This window comes from Monodelphis domestica, chromosome 7 (assembly GCF_027887165.1).
Source record: "Monodelphis domestica isolate mMonDom1 chromosome 7, mMonDom1.pri, whole genome shotgun sequence".
NCBI classification, from domain to species: Eukaryota; Metazoa; Chordata; class Mammalia; order Didelphimorphia; family Didelphidae; genus Monodelphis; species Monodelphis domestica.
Genome location: NC_077233.1, coordinates 146,925,722 through 146,940,816, shown reverse-complemented (window position 1 = coordinate 146,940,816; position 15,095 = coordinate 146,925,722). Strand labels below are relative to the sequence as shown.

Sequence of the window (15,095 nt, the reverse complement as noted above, 5' to 3'; positions counted from 1 at the left end):
TACAGCCAAGGGGAAGCCAGAGCTTGTAAGTTTACGTGAGACTTGGCATGAGCCATTCATTCATTTTGCCTTCTCTCTCCAATGATTTGTCCCCAAACACATCCAGGATGATGATGTATTACTGTTGAGACCATTTTGCTTTATTTTTCAATGAACAAGCACTTACTTTCTCTCCCTTCCTGTCCTCCCCTCACTCCCCAACAAAGATAAAAGAAAAACAAAGCCTTTGTAACAAATATGCATGTTAATCATAAATTTTAGCAAAATTCTCCACTAGGACTTTGTAACCTTACAGCATTAGGCAAATGCTACTATCATTACTGAGCAGCAAGTGTTCTGTACTTTCTTCCCACTACTTGGCAGGGTGATAAAATGGACACAATACCAGACTGGCAGGCAGAGGCCAAACCTGAATCCCTGCTCTGCCACTTCCCAGCTGTGTGGCCAGGGGCAACTCCCTTCCCCTCTCTGACCCTCATTTCCTGACCGAGAACATGGAGATAATGATTCTATCGATTTCGTATGGTTGTGATAAGGAAAAGACCATAGAAGCAGTGAGCTATTTATCATAGAGAAAATAAGAAAATAGCCTTGGAAGGGCTTTGAAAGTAACTTGGGTGCTACAAAATGTATTATTTTTATCATGTCCATTAATTTTTTTTCTCCTCCATTAGTCCTCTAAGGCCTCATTCTAGGGAGGCTGGCAGTGACCCCAATGTCCTGACAGCTATGCCAGTGGACCAATGACCAGACACTTTATCTGTCATCCAAGGTCCAGCTTAGCTAAGTCCATCAGGTTGGCTTCAAGGTGAGTAAGTTCTAGCCAAAACAATATGAAGCCCATTTCCTAAGGTGCAAAGGGATGTAAGCTGTGCTGGTGAAGGAAAAACTCATGTGCTCAGTCACATTTCTTGGAAGCACTGAAATAAAAATCCTTATAACATCCTTATATTATATAAAAAATGGACTTGAATCCAGGACTTCAATCCCCAGAAGTCCTTGGTCCACTTCCCCAGAATGCTTTGTAATATCACTGAATTCTCACCTGGGCTGAGATCTTAATCCTTAATCTTCAATAAACCTCTAAAAATATAATACTCCTTGCAGAGAGAAACTAATTTCTACCTGCCTCAGTTCCCCTAAATTTTAATCTTACAATTACTATCCTTATTTTATGGATGGAATAACTACCCAAAGGGGTAAAATAATTTGCCCAAGGTCATAAAACTCAATAGTGGCACTACTTGGATAAAATCTAGGAACTCCTGGCTTCTGGTTCAATGTACTATGGACCAGAGCAGGATGTATCAATCTTTTTCAGATTGAGGCTTTTTTGTAAATTCACAACATACTTGAAGAAGTATATGGTACAGTGCAGAGCTGGGCTGGAAGGATTAAAACTGTCTTTGCCAGTAGTTTCTGTACAAAGTCAAGCAAGTCATTTCCCTCCTCTGGATCTCAATTTCCTTTCTTTAGAATGAATGTGATGGATTATATGATCATGAATGTTCCTTCAAATTTTAACATTCTTTGATTTGGTCAGCTGCCTTCCTTTAAAACGCAAGGGAAAGATTTCCTTTGTGTCCTAACAAAAACCAAAAGAGAGAATGAGGAAACCTGAATCAAGATTTAATTCTTGGAGGCAGCTAGCTGGCTCAGTGGATTGAGAGTCAGACCCAGAGAGAGAGATCCTGGGTTCAAATGTGACCTCAGATACTTCCTACTGTGTGACCCTGGGAAAATCACTAACCCCTATTGCCTAGCCTCTATTGCTCTTCTGCTTTGGAACCAATACACAGTATTTATTCTAAGATGGAAGGTAAAGATTTTTTTTTTTAAAGGCTCAATTCTTGTCCAAAGGGAGAGAGAGGAAGGAAAAAGGAAGAGGGAAAAGAGGTATACAACAGAAAAACAAAAGGGGGAAAGAGATCAAATTTGAGACTCCTAGTATGGATCCCCCATTTGCAGCTGAGCTGAGGTTCCAACTCTGTGACATCATTCACCACTTATAGAGGGAATCAGGCCCTAGGAGACATCTCTACAATATCATATCACCTAAACAAACTGAAGTGACATGGGAACAATCCTGATTCCCCTATAGAGACACTGCTCAGGGGCAGAGGAAAAGAGAGCATAAAAATTCTAGTGGCCAATAGCAACTATTTGTATACTTTATTTAGGGAAAAAGTGACCTCACCTGTATCTACCTTGGAATACTGGATAGGAGGTTCTCCAGAGACAGAGGCTGGGCCTGAGGCCCTGGCCCATTGGTCATTTCCTTAGAAGGATCTTGGTAAATACTTCAGAGCAAGGTATCTGAGGAGACAACAAATTGTCAGTGCTCCTGAACAGCTTTTCCATTCTCTCCTAGAACTACCTGGCTCTTTTGATAGAACAGGTGACTTTCTGGCGATTTTTCTCCCATTTTCTCCCAGCTACCAACTCCTCCATGTCTGAAGAATGGCAATGGTCCTTCATCATATTCAGTACTGTTTGCCCTCTCTGAACCCTTGACTCTTGCACCAACACTGGGCATGGATCTGGTAACTCCAGTAGTCTCTGTGCTCCATGGCTTTTTCCTTCTTGTAGAAGGAAGAATTGTATGTGACCCTATACCAGTCCTCGGGAATTCCTTAAATGGGGAAGTATCTCAAGGAAAGTTTAAGCATTACAGTTAAGTGAGGCTGTATATGTCAGATGGGTCAAAGGTGAGAAGCGGGGCACTCATTAAACCCATTTGTCCAGAAAGGTGGGTTGCTACTGGCAGTGTGGGCAGCCAAGAAATATCCAACCTCTTGAGTTCTGTCTCTTTAAAAACTATGACGACAACAGCAGCAGCCCTTATCTTCTGTCCTAGAATCAGTGCTAAGTATCATTTCCAAGGCAGAATAGTGGTAAGGGCTAAACAAACTGGGGTCAAGTGACTTACCCATGGTCACAGATGTGTCTGAGGCCATGTATGAATCCAGGACCTCCAGTCTCTAGAGGTGACTCTCTATTCATTAAGCTATCTATCTTCCCTGTAAGCCCCTTAAAAAAAAAAGGGGGGTTTCTTTTTTTAAAGTTCCAAATGGGACAAAGAAAAAAACAAGATTTTTTTGTTCCTTGAAAATTCATACTTAGAAAACCTATAAATAATAAGATTATGGTTTCATAGTTTTTTTATTTTTGCTTCTGTCCTCAAAGTTTATTATTGTTAATGGTTACCAAGTTGATTATTTTTGTTAATGATTACTAAGTTGACAAGATATCCAGTCAGGGTCAATGTCTTATTATATAACCCTAAGGTGTCATATTTTCATTTGCTAGTCAACAACATTTATAGAGCTATAAGTCATATTTTAGGAAGGATGATGATAACTTATGCAAAAGATGGCAACAAAGATGGTGAAGGGTCCAGAGATACTGCCATATGAGAATCAGTTAAAGCAAGAGTTCTTAAATTTTCTTGTGCCATAGACTCTTTTGATGGTCTGGGGAAGCCTACAGACATAGTCTCAGACAAATGTTTTAAAATCATAAAATCAAATACATAAAATTAAACAGGAAATCAATTAGATTAAAATATTTTATGTAAAAGTTTATAGACTCCAAGTTAAAAATTCCTGACATAGAGGCAGCTGAGTAAGCTCAGGGGATAGAGCACCAGGCTTGTGAGGGCCTGGGTTCAAATCTAGATTCACCCACTTCCTAGCTGTATGACCTTGGGCAAGTCATTTGACCCCAATTGCCTGGCCCTTACTGCTTTTCTGCCTTAGAACCAATATTAATTCTAGGACAGAAGATAAACAAAACAAAAAAAAAAACCTGACTTAAAGGAAATGGGTATGAAGAGGAGGGATTTCAAGGGGAAATAGAAGCTATCTTCAAACACCTGAAAGGGTGTCATAAGGAAGAAGTACTAGACCCTTATGGTTGGCCTCAAGGGTAGAAATAAGGAATAGCATTTCAAAGTTACAGAGAAGAAAATTTGAGCTTGATGTAAAGAAAACCTTCCAAACAATCAGAGCTATCCAGAAGTGGAATCAGTTGGGTTGAAAGGTAATAGGTTCTCCCTTATTGAAGCATAAAGGCTGGATGGACCATTTGTTGGAGGGGACTCTTGTTCAGGTTTGAGGTGGGATTAGATGGACTTCAAGTCCCTTTCAACTCTGAACCTGTGATTAAGTTTGGAGGGAAGGAAGGAATACAGATATTTAAGGAAGGGATAAGAATACACCAGGTAAGGAGATTGTACTCAGCAAATGACAGGGGGGTATGCTGCACAACAGGCAAATTTCCTGGCAGTAAGCCAAGGAACACTGGAGGTGTTTGGGTTAGCCAGGTAACTGGTGGACTTGGAAACCCAGACTGAGGCAGACAGGTTTGAGAGATTGATTAGTAGAGCTTATAAATTTGCTAGAGGTAGGGAGAAGGGTTGGAGCCCCTAAGTGCCATGAGGCCAAGGAAAAGGGGTCAGCTGCAGACTAGGTTAACCCTTGGTTTATATTAATTATCAGATTCCATAATATTCTTGATTAGAAGACTCCTTTAAGCATACGCAACTGGCTTTGTTGAAAATTTAGCCAGTCAATTCTTTTCAACCTTTTTCCAGTGATCTACTGCAGAACAATGAGGGGAAGACACAAAGTTTAGTTTAGGCACAAACCCAACCCTCAGAGAGCTTATAGTCTAGAAGGGGATGTATTACATACATAAAAGAAGGATGGAAATAACCATTTATAGAGGGCCTACTAGATACCAAGCACTGTGCTAAATGCTAGACTATATGGTCTATGACGGCAAGAAACATATCTTCTCTAAACTATGCCTTCGCCTAGCATTCAGTAGGTACTAAATGAGTATATGCTGGCTTGAGTGGCAAGGAGATCATAGGTCTCGAGCAAAGAAAAAACATGTTAAAAGATGCCATTTGAAAATTGGTTTTGAGGCTGTTTTTCGATGGACTGGAGAGGCTAAACTGAGGTAGCATGACACCATGATGGACATTTAAAGAATGTTTCTTTATTCATACAGAACCATTCCTATTTCTGGTTTAATCTGGTGACAGATTAAATACAGTGTAGCCCCAAAGTCTCTGTGAAGCTTTAAGCTTTAGTAGCTTAAAGCTGTAAAAAAAAATTATATATATATATATATATATATATATATATATACACATATATATATATATTTAAAATAAACTCTAACAGCTTAAAGCTGCATGAAGACTTTTGAGACACCCTGCATATAGATAGATGCACCTGAGATTCCACAATCTCTCTTCTCCTGACTTCCCTGATATATTCAATAGCACCACCAATTAAGTTTATCTCTTAGGTGGGAAATCTTTGAGTTCTTTGTCACTCTTCTCTTTCTCTCACTAATCAGTTAACAAGACCTGTCGATTTCACTTCTACAATATCCCTTGCTTCCCCTGTTTCCTCTTTATTTTTATTGCCATCACCCCAGCAACTCACCAGACTACCGTAATAACCTAACAAGTCTGCTATATTCTGGCTTCCCCTCCCTATAATTTCTCCTTCTCATGCTGCCATGAATCTTCGTTACAAGTACATCTGTTTATGTCACTCCTCTGTTCAAAAAACTCTCCATTGGCTTCTAGAAACATTTCTTGGTTTGTCATCCAAGACCCTGCCCCATATGATGATGTCCCAACTTTCTGGGCTCATTTCATCTAACTCACTCAATAGACCTTATGAACTGGACAAACTGTCCCCCATACACATCCTCCTTCCTTGCCTCGGTCCATCCCTTTGTTCATGCTGTTCTTTATGTCTGGAATTCCCCCTCCCTGCTCCTTCCTGCCTGTTGAATTCCTACTCATATTTCAAAACCTAATTCAAATGTCACTTGCTCAAGACTCTCCTCCTTACCCCACCTCCCCCACCCCAAACCCATCCCCTGGTTGGTAACGCCTATCCCCTAAGACATCACATACTACTTGGGACTTCTCTTGTATTATACTGCATTGTAGTTATTTGTGTGTGTAAGCTGCTTCCCTCCAAAACACACTACACACTGCCCTATAAGTTCCTTCTGAAGGCTGTGCCCATGGAATAGCCAAGCTTTACCCACAAGAACTGTTAGTGCTAATGAACATTCATTGAATTGAGTTACTCTTTCCCTGTGAGAGCTGAAGTGGCCTTGCAATACTCCCACTGTGAAATGAGAAGATTCTTGGGAAGAGTTGGAGGAGAATGGCAATGGAGTACCTTCTAGACTGTCACCTTCCATAAACAATACAGGGGAAGGAGATGAAAACTAGAGGATTCCATCAACAATGACAACAGCAAGGAAAAGGTAAACTACTCTCTTCCCTAACCATAGACAGGAAGTAAAGAGATTAGCTCTCAACCAGCTCCTATCCTAACAGCAGCCGTTTCATTCATACCTCTTTCCATTTCATTCTTGGTGTTCAAATTTGGCCTCAGACATTTCATAGCTCTGTGATCCTGGGCTTGTCACAACCCCATTTGCCTAACCTTCTGTCTTAGAACTGTTACTAAGACAGAAGGTAAGAATTACAAAAGAAAACAAGGGAGAAAATGCTTTGAATCCCACGTTTATATTGTCATAGGGGGATTAGAGATGGAAGAGACCTCAGTTTCCACTGAGTCCAAACCCCTCATATTACAGATGGAGGCACAGAAGCAAAGACTTGCCCAAGGACAAATAAATGGTAAGAATCTGAGGCAGGGATTTGAATTTAGGTCTTTTTGACTCCAAGACCAGAGCTCTAGCTTCATACTGCCTACCCACCTGCTTTACAAGCAACTCAAGATTCCTGAGGTATCTTCCCAAAAACCATTTTTGGGGAGGCAATGTTTTACCATCTATTTCTTGGCTAGACTTAAAGAGAAAATACAGTTAGCAGTCTCTACCTCAGTATGCTTTTTTTAGAGCCTGTGGCTGACTTCTTTTGTTCTTGTCCTTTCACCTCCAAAGAACCAAACATATGCTCTATGCTATGGAATGGATCTTTCACTTTGTCTCAAGTGTGCTGGAACTTGTCTTCCATTGCCAAGTCTTCCATGTCTGGAGTCTTGCAATGCCCCTTCATTACAATCACCCTTGTCCTTCATGACTACTTGGCTCCTGCACCTATACTAAGCATGGTCAGGCACTTCCAGCACATTCTGTCCGGTGGATTTATCTTTCTCACAGGAAGCAGTCATACACAAGTAAGTTATCTTCATAAGACGTTTTCAGGAATGCTGAACACATGGAAGCTGCAAGAAAGAAACAAATATTGTTAAACCATGTATTGAACACATGTAAATCTGTGTTCAAGTCTGTGTTTGAGGAAGAGTGGAATGGGTGGCAGTATTCTATTATAGAAAAGAATAATAGCTTCATGGATATTGAATAGCCATGTCAATGACCGCATTGGGCACAGACCATAAAGAGAAAAGGCCCAGAAAGACTCGGTGCCTCTGGTGCTACCCCAGTTCACTGGGCATGAGATGTTCAAGAGTCAGCCCCACGTTAACTGTTTATGTGTCCAAAATCTAGATCCAAAGGATATAGGTTAGGTCCATGTGGATGGTCCATTGGTACCTGGATTTTCTTTCTTTTTTTTTAAAACACACCCTCTGACTTAGTATCACTTATAAGACAGAGGGGTGACAATGGAGATTAAGTGACTTGCCCAGGGTCATACAGCTAGGAAAGGTCTGAGGCTAGATTTTAATCTAGGTTCTCCTATTTCCAGGCCTGGCACTCTATCCACAGAGCCCCCTAGCTGCTCTGGTACTTGGATTTTCAAGGTTTTATTTTATCAGTAAAGTTTTTAGGGTTTGAAGGAATTTCTTGTACTATTTCATTTATACAACCAAGAGCCACATATTTATTAGGCTATTGTTTTGGCCTTTTTCTGGATTTCTTTTCAGGTCAGAATTGAGTCCAAGAACACAATCTCAATCCTTTTCCAATTTTCTCCAGCTGCTATTTTTTCCTCTAAATCAAAATACAAACGGATCATCCCAAATGCTATTCCAAACCACATTTGCCGTCCCCAAAGCATCCTGCCAAACAGTTTCTGTCCCCAGACTAAACTTCCCAGATAATTCCTATTTCATTAAGAAGACTGAAATCATACAAATGGAGTTCCCACAACTCCCTTCTCCACTCCTCCAAAACTTCTTAGCACCATCACCCATTCTCCCTGCCCTTCCTTCTAATCTTAGAACAAGAGACATCTTTACTTCTCACTAAAGCACCCTACCTATGCCCTTGACCTCACCTCTCCTCCTCCTCCCCTAGGATCTTGTTCCAACAATCAACCCTACTGTCTCATGCATTTTGATTTCTCCCTCACCACTAGCTTCTTCCTATCTGCCTACAAACATGTTCCAAGCATCTCTTATCCTAAAATAAAGCCTTCCCTTAACATTCTTTTTTCCCCTTACGGCCATGTCTTTTGAGAAAAATATCAACAATGTCTTCATTGCCCAATGACTTACTTTCTCCTAAAAAACCTGCAATTTTGTTTCATTCCCACCATTTTACTGAAACTGCTCTCTTCAAGGTCACCAGTTACTTTCTTGGAACTATATCTGATGGCATTTTTCTCCTTCTCCTCCTTGACTTCTCTACAATATGACACTGTTACCATTTCTTTCTCCTGAGTATTTACTTTTCCCTTCTGGGTGTCTTATCTCTAACTTGTCCCTCCTCTGGTTTCTTTATTGTCTCCTTAATGGAATGTTTCCCAAGGTTTTGTCCTTGGCACTCTTTTCTTCTCTCCCTGCCCCTTTACAATCACATTCACTCCCACAACATCAACTATCACTAACACATAGATGACTCCCAAGTCTCTCTCTCTCTCTCTTTCTCTCTCTCTCTCTCTCTTCCAGAAAATGAAACTCAATCTGTCAACAGGACATTTCTATATAGATGTCTCACCGACTCAAACTTAAAGCTAACCCAAAACCAAGCTTTCCCCCAAAACTCTTCCCTTATTTCTTTCTTTTTTTTTTTAGTTTTAAACAATTTATATTTTACCATTTTAATTCTAGTGGCAATTCTTGTCTCTGTTCTTCCCTTATTTCTGATTCTGCTTTGCCACTGGCATTATTATTCACTCAGTTTCCCATATTTTAATTTATGGTATTATCTTTGATTCTTTTTTCTCTCATTTCCAGTTGGCTATCTAGACCTATTGATTCTATTTCAGCAATATATCTAACATATTTCCCCTCTTTGTTCTCATTGCCACAATCCTGACATATTAATGATCTAAACTACTACAACAGATATCATCATCTTTACTAGTTTCCTTTTAAAATTCATTCTTTAAAAAAAAAGCAAACAAATTCTTACTTTCTGTCTTAGAATCAATCCCAAGTGTCAGTTCAAAGGCAGAAGAATGGTAAGGGCTAGGCAACTGGGGTTAAGTGATTTGCCCAGGGTCACATGGTTAGGTAGTGTCTGAGGCCACATTTGAACATAGGTCCTTCTGACTGCAGGACTGGCTCTCAATCCCCTGAGGTACTTAGATGCCCCCTAATTTATTTTTCATACTACTGTCAAATTAATCTTCTTTATGCAAAAATTGGTTCATGTAAGAATTCTCAATGGCTCCCAAATACCAAAAATTAAAATTCCTTTGTCTGATATTCTGCCACCCAACCTTTTCAGTCTTATCTTGTATTATACTGCACTCTGTACTCCTGCCAAACTGCTCTACTTTCTGTCCTTTGAACAGAACCTATATAGTCATCCTCTTTCCTGTACATTAGTCCAAGTACCTGTTTAATATCTCTACCTGGCGGGAACCTGCAGTTCTGCCAGCACCTAAAATTCAACATGTTCAATACTGAACTCTTTACTTCAAGTCCCAAAACATCTCTTTCCTCTCTTTCTTATTTCTGTGGAGAATACCACCATTCTCTCAGGAATTCATGTTTGAATCCTAAAGTCATCACTGATTCTTTATCCTCTTATCTCCCCAATCAATTGCTGACATGTTGATATTACCTCTTAAATAGGTCCCCTTCTCTACACCTACAATGCTATTATCCAATTTCTCTTCATCACAGGCCAGGATTATTACAATAGCTTCCCTAGTGGTCTCACTGCCACCACCATCTCCCCTCTCCAATCTTTTCTTCACATAGTTGCCAAAATAATCTCTAAGGAATAGATTTGACCATGTAACTCTCCTTCATCAGCTCCAGGTTGGCTAAAATAGAAATTTTTAGCTTAATATTCCAAGTTCTTCCCAAGATGGCTCCAACTGACCTTTCCAGACTTATTTTCACATTTTTTGCCCTCATATACTTTATAGTCAGACCAAACTGAACCACTAGAGTTATTCCATGAAATGAGCACCCAGTTCCTTTACTTTGCATAGGCCATCCTTCATGCCTGGAATCCTTCCTCATATTCACCTTCTAAGACTTTTTTTCCTCAACACTGAGCTTAGATGTCACTTCTAGGCAGACATCTTTTATCCCTTGGATTCCAAATTTTCTCCTTCCTCAAATATTCCTAGAGCACCTTGTTTAGACTTCTCTTTAGTACCTGTAATTCCTTCCTTTTATTTGACTATATGTTCTACAATCCCAGGAGCCTATATGCTCTTTGAGAGTTGGGATCATTTCATTTTTGTTTCTGTAATTACAGTGGCCAGTATAGTGCCTTGCACATAAGTGTCTGTTGAACCAAAATTAGATTTTCTGAAGTGGGAAAGGTTCTGAAATAAGAAATACACTATATCCTGGGTGAATTATATGGAGGCAGAGGTCAGAATGTTGCATTTGGATCACAGCCAGTAGCTATTAAATAAGATTAGGCAACAAGTTGATGTCAAGCTACAGAGAATCTTAAATGACATGGAGCTTTTTATATTATTCTACTGCTATTAGGGAATCCCTGGAGGTTTTTAAACAAAGGATTGTCATGGTCAGAAATGTGTTTTTTTTTGCAGCTGTACCAAGGGAAGGTGAAATAGACAGGAAACCACAGATAAGAAGACCAACTGGGAAACAATTACACTAGTCAAACAATTACTACTAGTAGTAGCAGGATGAGAGATGCGGAAGCAACCTACACAAAAGATATTAGGGAGGGATAATTAACAGGATTTGTCAAATGATTAGATCTAGTGGCAAAGGAGAGCTATAGGCAAAAATAACCCAGAGGATTCAAGCCTAGATGACTGAGATGAAGGTAGTATTTTCTACAGAAAAAGGAATTTTGGAGTGGAGGGTTTGGGAGGAAAAATGAGTTCCATTTTGGACACGTGGAGTTGAAGGTTCTGCGTTGAGGCAGTTATGTTGCATTTGGAGAAGCAAAACTGGTATTCAGGAGAAATATTAGGACTAGAAATAGAGTTGAAATTTCCTTTGTGGAGGTAATAATGAAATATTAATTTGATTAGTTCAAGGGAGAACGAATTAAGGAGAGAAGACTATGGCCTAGGTCAGGGACTTGGGGGACACTTAAATTTAGCAGGCCAGGAGAAAAGAATGATTAAGCAAAGGAGACTGAGAAAGGAGCAGTAAATAATTAAGGAGAGAACAGTGTCATGGAAACCAGGAAGAGGGTAATCATTAATGTCAAATGTTACAAAAAGGCCAACAAGATGAAGAAGAGGAAAAGGTCATTAAATTTAGTCATTATGATTTAGCCATTAGGTTACTAGTGACCTTTGAGTGAACAATTTTAGTAGACTGAGAACAGAAAATTTAAAAGGGCTGAGAAGTGAATAGGTTGTGAGAAAACAAAGAGTAAAGACTAAGAGTTTCATCATGAAAAGGATGAATGATATAAGATGATAGTTTGAAGGGATGGCAAATTTGAGTGAGAATTTCTTCCTCTCATTCACTGATTAAAGAACTACCATTTCTTTAAAGTCTAAATTAAATTCTCCTTCCTCCATGATGTCCTCCCTGTTTTTCCTTGAGATCTCGTGGTACTTTGTCAAGCATCTCATTTATCTCTTTGTGCATGTTATCCTCCTGCTAAACTATAAGGTCCATGAAGGGTATGACCTTATCCAAGTTCTTTCTCTTCCAGCACCTAGCACAATGCTTTGCCCAAAGTCAATGCTTAATCAAATGTTTGTTGAATTGTTGAACTAATTGACCAGAATTAACTATAAAGGAGGTTAAGGGAGTAAGGTATCTGGATGACCTTCAGAAGAATACATTTTGTCAAATATCAAAAGTCTCACTTTTTTGTTAACATGAAACAAACAAATGCTATTCATGGAACAACTGAGTTGAAACATATCTCATTTTGTTTGACTAACTATTTTTAATTGTTTATGTGTTTCATTGATGAATCAGCTGTTCAGCTATATTGTATTATGACCCTAATGCTATTAAGGAAATAGGTTCATAGAACCATGGGTGCTATGCTATTCCATGTAAAACTTCTGAAATGGAATTGGAGGGCAGCCTTACTTATCCTATTTATGGAAAAATTCTCCACCTGCCACTTGAGCCAGTTTAGTTCTTCATCCAACGGGATTCATAGCCTGTGCCCAAAGTCAGGAAAAAGAAAATACTCACCTGCCTTCTTAATTCCTTTTTTTTTTATACTCTTACCTTTCATCTTAAGAGTCAATACTGTGTATTGGTTCCAAGGCAGAAGAGTGGTAAGGGCTAAGCAATAGGGTTAAGTGACTTGATCAGGGTCATACAGCTAGGAAGTATCACATTTGAACCTAGGACCCCCTGTCTTTGGGCCTGGTTTAATCCACTAAGCCACCTAGCTGCCCCCTTGATTCCTTTTTTCTTAAAACTCCTGTAAGACCTTGGGAATTCAGCTGGAATCACTTGTACCTACTTCTGGTCTGTATACTCTGAATGTTCCTAGCCTTCAAGGATAGGTATCTACATAGATATGGAATAGTGCAAAGATTTTGTAGCAAGAATCTCATTTTCCTCTAGTACTGGTTGGCTGTTCCAGTAGAACCATGCTGATGATTTCTTCCTGTTCTTTCTTCCATGTAAGGAACATGGCAATGGTCCTTCATCATAACTATCTTAATCTAAGTGATTAATCTGCCCCTGAAGTGGTATTTTACATAGCCCCATTGTTTATGTTATACATATCCCATATAAATATATCATTTTTTTTTTTGCAGAGAAAAGAATCATACACAAGTAAACTGTAACAAGTTCCAGAGACACTATGTCTCAAGGAGGATAATATAGATAGTACTTATGGAGGAGAACCTGGAGCCATAAAGAGACAATCAAAGAAATGTTGAATCTTATGGTAGAAAGGCCAAGGTAGGCTGGTTTCTAAGGGAAGAGTGGGATACTGAAGGAGGAAAGAAGAGCTGGTATACCCAAAGTCTGGCCCAAATGAAATCAATCTGATAATAGAGAACATTGTAATTTCCTAGCCTATCTTGCTTGGCCTCATTTCCAAGATTTCAAAACATGGCCTAGGTGCCAAAGCCACAGTTAACTAGTTGCAAATTTATGAGTTGCAAAGCTACTTAGTTGCTGTTCTAGAAACTTGACCATGAGGCCCAAGATAATCCCTGTAGACCAAGAAGCAAGAGGCCAGGGTTATATAATAATCACTAATATCACATCCCCCTTTCCAGTTTGGAAAGTGATTTCTGGGCTTGAGTGTCTTTCTAGGGCCTCTCTCAAATTTTGGATAATTGTTCCAGGTCTTGAATTTTTACTGCTAACAAACCTCCAACGCAGCTACTTATAAACATAAAATCTAACAAACTCTGAGTTCTGCATTTATATTTTAAAAACAATTTTAAAGGAATCAAAACCTTGTTTCCATTAGAAAACTTGATCTAAATTCCGTTGTTGCCTGCTGATTTTCTCTATGCCTAAAGGTTCAACCTCCTGCCTTAATAAATGCTTGTTTGTTGCCAAAGGCAGCAGAAGTTGGGCGGGCAGGAGCCAGGTATGTAGGCTTTAAGCCTAGACAAAGGCTTCCCTGTGGCAGACAGAGCTGGTTTGTGTTGCCCAGGAATTGGAAGATACACTGAATTCCCAACGTTTCCTCCCTGTTAAAGCACCATGGGAGGCCCAGAAGGCCAAAGCCTGTGGGCAGGGGATCGATAGGGGGAGCCCTGGGTTGTCAGAGCCCATGTTTGGACCCTTGCCCAAGCGAACTTGCCAGCATCATCAGGGGCAAGGACATTCAAGTATCTAATGCCTGCGCAGGCGCATTTTGAGAAAAAAGGTCTCTTCACCACCGCCCCTCTTCGGCTTTCAGTCTCTGGGGGCTCACATGATCTTCCTCGACCCTCGACCCTTCCACCCCACAAAGCAAACACTTCATTTGAACACGCCTTTCCCGCACTTCGTCCTTCCTCGCATTCCCTAGAGGTTCAAGATACCCGGAAAGGAAAAGAAAGCAGAATAGATAAGTGAAATTGGCCCTCCGACGGCTAAGTCTAAGGAGAACCTGCCTAGTAACATGTCACCTGACCCTCACGGCGGCCGGGCATTGGCTACACTCCTCCCCCCAACCCCCGCAGGGAAGCAGCCTGTCTTGACTCCTCTTTCCTAGTTCCAATCTTCTTCCTGCCTTCTCCCCTTCCCCCTACTCTTACTCCCACTCTGGCTTCACTGTACGCACTCTAATGCTCCCGACATGGTTCTTTCCCAGGCTTGTGCAGGGACACAAGATTTCTTTCATGGGTTTTGGGGACGCTTCTTACTTTCCCCCCCTCCCTTCCCCCAACACCATAATCTAGCCCTGAAACTCCGGGCCTGAGCCTGGTGGCCAAGGAGCCAAAAGAGTTAAAATAGCCTAGCGTCCGATTCCCCGCCTCTGCATTCGGCGGACTCTGACTGGTCACTTACCACTCTGTGATTGGTCCGTGGGGATGTCAGTAACCCGGTCGCCTGCCGCTTCTGCTCCCCACTGTCGGGTTTAGCTGCCCAAGTGAGGGTGTGTTTAAAGTGCCGCCGCGTGTCGGGATCCTTTGGGCGGCAACACCGCCGGGGCTCTGAGTGGGGCCTAGTTCTACCTTCTAAGCCTGGCCAGGCCTGGCTGCCCTGCTAACCTGAGCCCGAGGCAAAGCCCCTCCCCCTTCTCCCCCCTCCCCCCCCCCGCTCCCGCTGCCTCTACCGCGCCCCTCCCCCACCTTTTCTTCTTTG

The 15,095-nt window shown here is 40.8% G+C and overlaps 1 long non-coding RNA gene across 2 annotated transcripts in view; it reads right to left on the bottom strand.

Moving 5' to 3' along the window:
* LOC130455531 (uncharacterized) overlaps window positions 1-15,016 on the bottom strand; it is a 39,826-nt gene extending 24,810 nt beyond the window's left edge. The window contains exons 1-3 of one of the 2 annotated variants that reach the window (XR_008913558.1): window positions 14,799-15,016; window positions 6,885-7,232; window positions 2,198-2,316 (exon numbers count right to left, since the gene is read on the bottom strand). This is a non-coding gene — a long non-coding RNA (uncharacterized LOC130455531). Of the gene's footprint in view, window positions 1-2,197; window positions 2,317-6,549; window positions 7,233-14,798 lie in introns of those variants that run through there. The other variant, XR_008913559.1, reaches the window with a different exon arrangement.
* Window positions 15,017-15,095: the final 79 nt, after the last annotated feature.